Source organism: Rhinolophus sinicus, chromosome 7, assembly GCF_057876585.1.
Source record: "Rhinolophus sinicus isolate RSI-liver-muscle chromosome 7, RSI-T2T, whole genome shotgun sequence".
NCBI classification, from domain to species: Eukaryota; Metazoa; Chordata; class Mammalia; order Chiroptera; family Rhinolophidae; genus Rhinolophus; species Rhinolophus sinicus.
In genome coordinates this window covers 8,162,209-8,173,763 of record NC_142507.1, presented here as the reverse complement: position 1 = coordinate 8,173,763, position 11,555 = coordinate 8,162,209, and the positions used below count along the sequence as shown (strand labels likewise).

The window sequence follows — 11,555 nt, the reverse complement described above, 5'->3', positions numbered from 1 at the left end:
ATCAAAGTTGCAAGCAGATCATACATAGCGATTAAAAAAACTGAACAGGCAAAGCCTTACTCTAACTGACCAAATGACCAATCAGCTGGATTCAGCCTTTTCAGGATACAGATGATTTTGCTCATGAGCCCTGCGCATATCGGAGGGGCTTCCATTCATGTGTTGTGTTTAACACAAGTGTGGCGGCTGACACTCGATGCTGTAAACAACAGCTCGACCATAGAAAGGAGACCTTGTTGTTTCCGTATTATTATCCGCCAGATCTCTCTTCTCCACTCTCTCCATCGGCTTCATCTCTTTCCTTGCAAGAATCCTGGCTGTTGATAGCAATAAAGCAATGTTCTCCCCCATTCTCTCCTTCTTCTATTGTCTTCTTCATTAAAGCGTTCTCTATCTTCAGTGAAATGTTTCCTCTTGATGGCTGAAGTACTCAGATATTTTTCCACTTTGGCCTTTCTTTGACACAAACCTGTCAGATATTCTTAGAGCTTTTAGGGGGTTAGAATAATACTTTCTGATTGCCATTCTTGCAGTTTTCTGAGCAAGTCTTTTAAATAGTAACAGCCTCCTTAAATTTCATTCTTTTCTTTCTTATAGTTCTCGTTGGTATTTGCTCATTGTTTTCTCTTTACTCTTTCTGAGAGATTTTACTCTGGATGTAGACAGTTGGACTAAACTTTGATGTGAGTCACAGCCTGAGCCCAGGTTGTCAGGAGTTTCTGCAATTCTTTCACCCTTTTCTTCTGCTTAGTGAGGATCCGGTTTCTCTCTTCTTCCCACATTTTCTTTTCCTCAAACGATCTCCTTGTGGCTTGTTCTGTTCCTCTAGAAGGTGCTGTGGGCACTGGAGAGCTCCAGGTAAAAGGCAAGGGCGTCGCAATTGACTTGGTACTGGGGACTTGTGTCTTGGGGATAGATAAGGCCAACATGTTCCTTCTACATTTGCTTCGTCTGCTTCAATGTCTGCCAAAATGTCCTCTTTTGGGGTATGTACGTGAGGATGCACGAAGATCAGATGGTTTACAGACTGTTAGGGCTTTTGGACACTTGAGTTCTGAAGGGTGTTTCTGATCCCCCTCAGGAGAATCTTCAAATTTACAGGCTCCTAATTTACCGACCTCCCCCGTTCTTCATTTTGCTTGACTATATGATGATGGAGGGAGGCGGGAGATGAATGAGGGAACCAGATTGGCTCAGAATTTATTCTGACACACTCTGAATCTTTTTTGGTTTTTTAAAAATACTTTTTATTTAAAAAAATTGAGATGTAATTGACATACACCATTATGTTAGTTTCAAGTGAACAATATAATTCTTGTTTTTCTTTTCTTTTTTTTTTTTTTTTTTTTTTTTTTTAAGCAGTTTGGATACCATTTCAATATCTGACTTAATTTCATGTTCACTTCTTTTTTCTTCTGTCCTGTAATCATCATCATTTGAAAAAGGTCAGGTACTGTGATCTTTGATACCCCACCTATATCCTTTGTTTTTTTTCAGCTGCTGGAAAGTCAGCATTTCCACATTGAATATAATCTTCCACAGAAAAGGTGGCCCATGTGCTGTTGATGAGCTCCTCGTTTTTCTCAGGATATTCTTTTTCTAAGTTGGGCAACTTGTCTTTGGAAGAAGACATATACAGGGAGAAAGACCTGTCCAAATCAGGCTAAGACAGAGAAGTTCCTAACGAGACAGGGTAACAGGAGTACAGATCTTCGGGTACAGATCTGCGAGAGGCCTAGGAGTGTCTTCCCTGGTGATCACTGGCTGAGCTTCCTTGAATCTGTTCTGCTACGTTTTCCTACCGGGGCCATCGTTTCCAGGTGGGCAGCTCTTCTCACTTCCTCCGCGTGGTAAATACCAGAAAAGTCCATAAAGGCCTCATAGCTTATATATGTACATTCATCCACCATGGAAAAGCTGGTGTTAGAATCAGCCAATGCCCGAGCCAGCCGCCGGCACTGCCTTCTCTTTTTCTCCTCTTCTCCTTCTTCCTCCAAGGCCACCTTAGGGACTCTTAGGGGTCTTGGGGCTTGGACTTGGTGACTCACGCTCTGCTGCTGGGATCTACCCAGGCTTGGAGATGGGAGGCCACCAGCTTCGCCATCACTGCACCACCGAGGCTCAACTACCCGTGCTGGCCCAGGCCAGGGAAGCTGGCACCTGCCTCGACCAATTTAAAATCTGGGTTGTGAGTCCCCTTCCAGTGATTTTTTTTCCTATGAGAATTCTTTATGGCCTGGACTGAGAGCATTTTCCACTAGAGCAAATTTATATTTGCTTTTCCAGGCACTCCCTGGTCAGAATGGCTTTGGGGCCATTTTTACATTTATGACTGAGGCTTAAGGATTCCTTAGCCACACACGGACAGTGTAAATTTAAACCTATGTCCACACTGGGACAGGTCTGCAGTTACAAAATTTAAGAGAACTCTTTTGCCCAACCTATTCCCAGGCAGACAAGTTACTGTGCTATCTCCTTGTGCCAGTAACTTTTTTCTTGTTTCCATTTTCTCTGAAGGTATATCTCTTGCACAGTCCCTGATTTACATGAAGGATAGCAGCATTATGTTCTCATTTTCCAAGTTCCTATTTCTTGTCCTTGTATAAGGAATGAAACCCAAGCCCCTCTTACTGTCAAGATCAGCATACACTCAGACCTATGTGAGACCTTTACATGGTTCCTTGTTTTATTTCCTGTTTCTGCTCCGTCAGTATCTCTTCGGGACTGTCTTTTTAAAAAATTGCTAATAAATTGGAATTCGCACGTAAAATATGTTTGTTATATTTCCAGATATTTGGATGGGAGCAAATCATGTCTGCCATGTGATGGCGAGAACAAAATTCAGTATTAAATTCTAGCATATGAATTAGAGTTCAATAAAATTATAACCCAAAACAGCATCATTTTCTATGGGAATTCATCTATTTCCTAAAATATTTAAAATGCTGACTAAGGGTTATTTTTGCCAACTGACACAGAAAGTAGCTCTGTTTAGAAATACATATGGCAAACTCATGTTAATAGCAATTGGTAGATTAAATCATTCAAAAGTGCAAATATTTCTCTTTTCATAAAATAATATGGTGGACTTTTTTAAGAGGATGCTTCAAAACATCTGGAAATCAGTGTTAATATCTGCCTTTCAGAAACTCTAATTAGCCATTCTTTACAGCAAATTAGCAATCTGAAAGTATCCTGATAGTACTTTTCTAATTTCAAATTCTTATTTTACCAGAGTTCAAGTCAACCAGTTTGCATTTTCTGCAAAGTCTGGGATTTGAGCTCAGTGGGTAGGGTACTTGATTGCAAGGAACTCTTGGATTTGTAATGAATCACAAATGATGGGATCACGACAGACTCAGGCCACCTGCCTTCAGGACACGTGCCTGGTGTTTACTTCTACTTTGCTATGTACGTGGCAGATTTATGAACATACAGCTTTATGGCTTCATGGGCCCATCATGAGTTGCATTTAATAAGGGTGTATCACAGATATCAAACTGTTGATGAAAAGCGTATGGATTTAGCAGCTTATAAACTGGTTGGCTGAGTTTTGGTTTCCTTTTGTTCTAACCTTTGAACCACTGGAGCATAAAATAAAAAAAAGACTGAGTGAAGAACCTTTATGGCCATGTTCTCATGAATTGAAGTAATTTGAAAAGATTAACGATGTGGGGCTCATTATGTAAAACAAAATTGGCATAAACTTTGCAATAGTGCTCACTCTAAATGTTTCCCACTGAAACAGAAGAGTCATCACAATTTCCACATTTTGTTAGTCGAATTCCAAGTTGGAGTAATCCTTAACATTACAGCTTTTAGGCATTTAAAACTCAAATTTTAATATATGAATTGAAGATAAAGTTATAACTTATATTAATAATAGTATTTCTGTTGATAGGAAATTATCAATTTTCGTAAACTATTTAAGAATGGCTCTGAGAATTTTAGTCACTATGGAAAGTAGCTCTATTTAACAGTGTTTTATTTGTGCTACCTCCATTCATAGACTTAACTGCTATTTAAACACACACATACACACACAAATACACCCCCCACCCCCCCACCCCCACACACACACACCACTTCGTGATTTATCAGACTAAAATATGAAGTGGTGGAAATAGACTTTTCTATTTAAATTTTCCTTGTAATCGTGTCCTGGACTTCATGCTACCACTGAAAATGTTTGTTACAGATTTTAAACACTGAGAAAACTAAGTTAAATGGACATTTTCATAACCATGTGCTACCTCTGGCCGGGACAGTTACATTTCAGAGAAGAGCTGACGACACCCACAGTAACCGCAAAGGGCTTAGCCTGTGGATGGGGAAGACAGACACTTGTGAAGGTACGTGGAACATGTGTTGGCTCTTCTCACAGAACCCCGGTTTTCTTCCAGGCTTTCCTGTGGGTCCTGCACTATGGTGCCTTCTCCCCTCATTCTACTGAGTCGTTCATTGGCGTGCAGCATTTCATCCTTACAGTTTTCTCACTTCTTCAATTCCAATGGTAGTTCAACATTGAACTTCAACATTTCTAATTTTCATTTCGTTTTACCCTTGAGTTGCTACTCCATTCCTGAGGCCACAATTTGATTAAGGTTCAAAATCTTGCACTAACTGACTTTGGAAATGAAGCATAATTTGATTGATAAGTCTCTAACACGTCTTTACACAATTTCAATATATGGACATTCAGATTAAAAGAAACCAAATACCTTTGGGGGTAATTATTCATTTAGAGAGAAAACTGAAAGCTACTTCCTGGAAACAGCGAGCTCTCTAGCTATTATAACTGAAACCTTCAAGATTGGGACAGAGCCGCCATCGGCAGAGAAGAACAAATGTGAAGACTGAATATGGAAAGAAGGATCCAAGCTACTGGAGACACAGAAGCAAAGGAAGGTTGTGTGCAAAAATGTAGAGTTGGAGGTTCAAAATGTATACATTTTCCGCAATGTCCAACCACAAATGGGGCAAGTGTGACATGGGGTTCCAATGAGCAGACACCAAAATTTAGTCATCAAAATCCCAGGATTTCATTCATTCATTCATTCATTCATCCATACTTTGTCCATTTATCCACTGAAACAAACAAAACCACATTTCAGCTGGACACTCCACTAGACATCAGCTAGACATTAAAATGAATGGCAATTTTTGCTCTCAAAGGGTTTGGAGAGAAGTTTAAAAAATGGAAGCAGGGACTGATGAACTTAATGAGAAATTAGGTTATTTCCGATATGGACCAGGGGAGGACTTAGCAGTATGGTACGAAGGGAAGAGCCCAATGAGCCTGGAGCACAGGTCTGTCAAGTGTAGAACAAGCCCTGTACAAGGAGTGGACTACTGACAACACAGGGTTGTCTCCTCCGGAGCTTGGTTCCCAGATGCTCTTTTTGGGCCAAGGGTTTAGAGTAATGAACTTTCTGTCAGTCCAGTACAAAAACAAAACAAAACAAAAACAACATTAAATAAATAAATCTATCTATCTATCTATCTATCTATCTATCTATCTATCTATCTATCTATCTATCTATCTATCTATGTAAGGACACAGAGATCATGAAGAATTAGGGAAACATGAGTCCACCAAATGAATACAGTAAAACTCCTGTAACCGACCCCAGTGAAATGGAGTTCCAGGAATTGCCTGACAAAGAATTCAACATATTTTTTGCAAAAGATGCAAAAGAACACAGATAAACAATTTAATGATGTCAAGAAAACAATATAAGAACAAACTGAGAAGTTCAACAAAGAGATAGATAGAAAACATAAGAAAGAACCACAGAGAAATTTTGGAGCTGAAGAATACAACGGCTGAACTGAAGAATTCAACAGAAAGCTTCAACAGCAGACTTGACCGAGAAAAGAAAGAATCAGTGAAGTAAAAGACATATCAATTGAAATTATCCAATCAGAGGAACAAAAAGAAAAAAGAATGAAAAGAGATAAAGAAAGTCTATAAAACTTACGGGACACCATCAGAAACAATGTACGTATCATTGGAATTCCAGAAGGAGAAGAGAAGGCGTTATGAGGTAGACAGCTTATTTAAAGAAATAATGGCTGAGAACTTCCCAAACCTTGGGAGACATTTGGACACCCAAGTTCATGTAGCTAACGAATTCCAAAATTTAAATCCAAAACGATCTTCTCCAAGACATATTATATTATAATAAAATGGCCTATAATCAAAGATAAAGATAGAATGTAAAAAGCAACAAGAAATAAAACATTTTTCTTATACAAGGAAACTCCCATAAAGTGATCAGCGAGCCAGGACAAAATAGGATGGGATAGTCAAAGTGTTGAAAGAAACTGCCAACCAAGAATATTTTACCCAGCAAAAAAAAAGAAAAAAAAAAAAAAGGCTTTGACAAATTAAGAAAGTTGGCAACTCTATTTGGATCATCTATTTCTTTTTTACATGTGGTCAGCCTACAAAACCCACACCCCGAGGACTTACCATCCTACTTTAAGATCCACCCATTCAGCATCCAGCGGAAGCCCTTGGTACTGTGATGGCACATGCAGGCTGGGATGCTTCCTCTGTCTTTCTCTTCTTGATATTCTGGACTCCCCTTCCTCACAGTTCTGTCACTCATGCTTGCTCTCACAACCTCCCCTTCCTCATATCCATTCACATTTAAGTGCGTCCACATTTCAGCCATTCAGTTTCCCTCCAGTTGCTGTTCTTTCTCAGCCTTGTTACATTCAAAAGTCTTTCTCTCCTCACCTTTAGTCACATGTTTCCTTTACCCATTTTAGCCTTGCATTTGCCTCCAACCATTAAAGCCATGGTTGCCAAAGTCACCAATGGGCATTTGCCTGTTTTCACCTTATTTGACCCCAGGGACTATTTGCCACAGTTAATTACTCTTCTCCATTTGAATGTCTCCCTCACATGAAATTTCTACAATTTCATACTTTGATTTCTCTTGCACCTCAGGTTCTTGAATACAGGTGGAATACAGTCATTCACACTGCTGTGTTTCTTCTTCTTCCTGTCTCTGAATATATTATGCTCTTCCTAAACTTTAAAATTAAATGCTTTTTAAAATAATCTGTTCGGTTTAACTAAATAATTGATTCACTCTCCTTTTATACTTTCCACTGAGTTCTTGCCTTTACGACCATTTTACATCCAAGGTGAGAAACTGTCAATTTTAATGAAGGCTACAGTACGTGAAGTGACTTTAGGTCATTTTATATCTCTACGTAGTCACGGTGGCAGTGTCCATGGAAAATGCCCTGTCCCTAGCCGAGAGAGTCCTCTGAGAGTTATCTATGACATTATTATAATGTTTGACTTAGAAGGGCCCTTTAATAGGGAGTCAAATCCTCTTAGGTTTCAATGAAGAGACTAAAGTTCAGATAATTTAGGGGTTCATTAGGGAATTGGCCCTTGAATTGATCAAGGTTAAATTTTCCCTTTCTGGGGAGAGAGGTCTCAACAAACAAATGAGATTTAATTACAGAAAAAAAATACAGAAATTTACATTTCTAGTATTCTTGAGTTTACAGCTAGAGATTTTTACCTAACACACAAATGAGTATACACACCCATACCCTTCCCCCCTCTGCTGTCACAGTCCGTTTTTACTGTTACATGAAGATACATTAAGCACAGAGAGAATGTGTGACATTTAGCATACTCCAGTCTTTGCATAAAATTGCCAGAAAATTTGAGATTAGGGATTAAGTCTACTTGAAAACTCTGGGTTGTCAGTACGCATTGAACTCCCCCTTTGCATTCTAGGGCATTAGAAGTTCAGAAGGAGTTATTACTGAGCCAATATCAACAGCTGTGGTCAGTTAATGGGGTAAGAATTAAACAGAAGAATTAGAGAATGATGATTATACAACCAAATAACTTCAGACTTGAGTTTTGGTCACATTTATTTCAATTAAAGATCTGTAAAATTTCCAGTTCTACATAATGTGAGAAAAAGTCAGCCAAAACTGAAGGGAAAAAAAGAACAAGAAACGAAACATATGTTGGGTTATGGTTTAGCATGAGGTATTTTGAAATTAAAGGTGCTAAACAATCTATTTTAGATGAATGACATTTCTTCTTTAAGACCCAAAGTAGGAAAATACTCAAGTCAGACTGCAAATTAGATTAGTGCTAAGGACTGAAGAACATCCTTGGGGATATATATACATTCCAACTCTTCTGTTTTTTAAAGCCTTCGATTGCTTACTCTTATCAGAAAGTATACTGGCTGTTTCTAGTTAAGGAATAATAAATCTATTAGTTCGATTCTGAGGTTCCAGGATTTTCCAGCGAACTGACATACTTTGGCAAATTTCTCTTTTGTGTCATAACAAATTTTTCTTTGTGTATTTTGGGGGTGTCAAGTTCAATGTCTTAGTCAACAGGCCAGTCTTCTGGGGATCTACATTAAGCTGCAATGAATCATAGAATCATAAGAGTTGAGAGGGCATCCAAAAGTAATCTAATCCTATCCTCTGCTTCCAGGCAAGATATCAGAATCATGCTTCGCCCTGCTTCTAAAATCTGAAAGAAGAAAAGAGAATAATCTAGCATATCTGAGCTAAATACTACTAAGTTAACTGCTGATACTGTTGGATCTCTTCTAATATTCTAGACTGAATCAAGGTGAATAAGTGAAAATAGGGGAGGTTGTGTGCTTTGTTTCTTTTGCAAATTGTATAAGTCTCTTGAAGAACTAACATCTTTAGCTTAGGTATTTTTCAGCAGTCCATTTCACAATGTCCTAGTGTTACAATAGCCAAAAGCAGTGCTGGCATCCTAAAGAAATATGATTCCACGGCTGTGGTTGAATAGTCCACATTCTTATCTATATGCAACCAGATTTCCTTTAGATCATTTCTATTTTCTTTCAGGTCCTGACCCTGTACACACTTGCTAATTTATACACCACTTACGAAAAAAAAAAAAAGACTAACAAAAACCTCGCCATCATTTCAGCCAACAGAAAATTTCCCTTTTTATTTTCCCTTTCTCTAAATTGATTGAATAAAAAAGTAGCTAAGAAAATATACCATTTGATATAACCCTTGAAAATTAAACATTATACGAGATCAAAATACTTTACAGTCACTGCAGATTATAGTTTGAGAACACATCAAATCAGATACGTACTACTCTGAATCAAAGTCTTGAGCTAGCAGATTCTTCTCAATGTCTCATTGCAACATGAGTAACGCAGAGGTACAGGAAAGATTTTAAAAGGGATTTTCAACCAGTTACCCTTTAGAGGAAAGATGCTGGTCTTTAGATTCAGGAAAACTTCACATTTCAAACAAATCTGCCCAACAAAAAGCACATATCCCCCCTGATTCAGATAACTGAAATAAGACTCCTGCTGGTCCCACCTGGACAGCTCAGTAACCATTGCAAGACTGTGGTCTAAACCCTGGATTAAGAGAGATAGTTGTGATACCAATGTCTGGGAGACTTTCAAGAAATTTCTTCTCCCTTTACTTTAACAATGTAAATAACATGGAAAAACCCTCATCAGAATTTCCTAGGGTAACATGATGGGCAGAGAAATAATAAAACAGTGGGGAAAAAAAGTAAATCTGTTTCTTTCTCTACTGTGATGCATTTTTTTGGCTGATCAGAAAGTCAAGGGACCTGGAATTCCTAATGTATAAATGCTGAACTGTCTGTGATGGGAGCAGGAAGTGTATCTATTTGTTCAGACCACAAAGAGTCCTTTGTGAGAAACCATTAAGAGAAATCTTCTCTTAGAAATAGTAGTTTAGCTTGTAATAAAATACAAGAACCTCCTGAAATTGACATGAAAACACCTGCTTTAGAGATCAAAGTGAAATCCTGCATTTTTCAAGTCACGATTTTGGAGAAGCTTTAAAATTTCTCTGTTGCTTAAAAAATGAAAATGAAAGCTAGTGTTTATTGAACAATTACTATTTGTCAGGCTCACATGAATAAAATGTGGTATATCTATATAATGGAATATTATTCCAGTCATAAAATGGAATAAAATACCGAAATATACTACAACGTGGATGAACCTTGAAAACATTATGCTAAGTAAAAGAAGCCAGACACAAATGACTGCATATTGCATAATTCCATTCATATGAAATGTCAAAATAGGCAACTTCATAGAGACAGAAAGTAGATAAGAGGTAGCTAGGAGACGGGAAAATAGAGAGTGACTATTAATGGGTACTGGGATGTTTGGAGAATGACAGAATGTTCTGGAATTAGTGGTGATGGAAGCACAGACTTATGAACATATTAAAAACCACCAAATTGTACACTTAATAAAATCTTTCTACAGGGGCCTTCTTTCACCTTCCTAAATAAAAGATTGGCTGGGATGGGAAAAAGAAAAAGGATCAGAGAGGAATTCTGCCTTCAAGGATTTAATTATCACTTACAGGTAGGTGATTAAGAAATAAATCAATAACTTAGATGCAACTGTCATGGGTGTGAAACCCACCCAAGTTTTGTAAAGCTCTTTTTGCTTTGTGTCTTCCAATTACAGTCTTTAATTCAGTGAATAATTTTGTTTCAGGTACCAGTATGTCTTTCTCAGTGACAAAGCTATTTCATGAGATTGGCATCAGGTTTATAACTATTGATGCTGGTAAATGGAGTTCATTGTTCTATTGTTTCTACTTCAATGTCTGGCTGAAAATGTCTGCAGTAATAAATTAAATATATTACCTGTTTGGGGAAAGCATTATGTTCCTAAATAACTGGGAACATATTTTTCTTTCTTGCATTTTTGTAATGGAGCGAAAGTTTACATCAGTGAAATGCACAGATCTTCAAAGGACAATTCAGTGAGTTTTGATAAATGTAACCACTACCCCAAGGTATAAAACAATCCCCTCACCATAAATATTGTCCAATCGCTACCTCTCATAGATAGGCAACTGCTATTATGATTTCTGTCACGAGAATACTGTTTTACCTGTGTGTGAATTTGGCGTCAATGGATATACAGGATGTCCTCTTTATGACTGGTTTCTCCTGCTCCACGTAATGTTTTTGAGGTTCCCCCATGTTACTCTGTGTATCAGTAGCTCATTCCTGTTTTTTTAAATAGCTAATGAGTATTTTATTGTATAAATATGCCACAATTTGCTTATCTGTTCTTTTGTAGATAGATGGTTATTCTCAAAGAAGCTGTTATGTTGTATTCTTCCACTAGTGTTTTTGTGGACATACGTTTTCAATTTTCTTGATATTTGTAACAAAACTATCAGTAATTTTCCAAAGTGATATATCAATTTACAATCTCACCAGCAGTGATGAGTGTTCTAGTTGCTCCATATCCTCACTAACATTTTGTTTTGTTAGTCTTATTTATTTTAGTCAATCTAGTGGGTATGAAATGGTACTTAATTATGGTTTTACTTGGCAGTTCCCTGATGACTAATGATTTTGAGTATTTTTTCAAGTAATTATTGGCCATTTGAGTATCTTATGTGAAGTGGCTTTTCATGTCCTTTGCTCATTTCAGCAATTAGGTTGTCTTTTGTTATTTATTTGCAGGAGTTCTTTATACAGCCTAGATTCA

At 37.7% G+C, this 11,555-nt stretch overlaps 2 pseudogenes; both read right to left on the bottom strand.

Annotated features, from left to right (window-relative positions):
* Positions 1-250: 250 nt before the first annotated feature.
* On the bottom strand, positions 251-1,285 carry LOC109444004 (protein FAM161A pseudogene; annotated as a pseudogene).
* LOC148757630 (protein FAM161A-like) lies at positions 1,285-11,038 on the bottom strand (annotated as a pseudogene).
* Between the last annotated feature and the right edge of the window lie 517 nt (positions 11,039-11,555).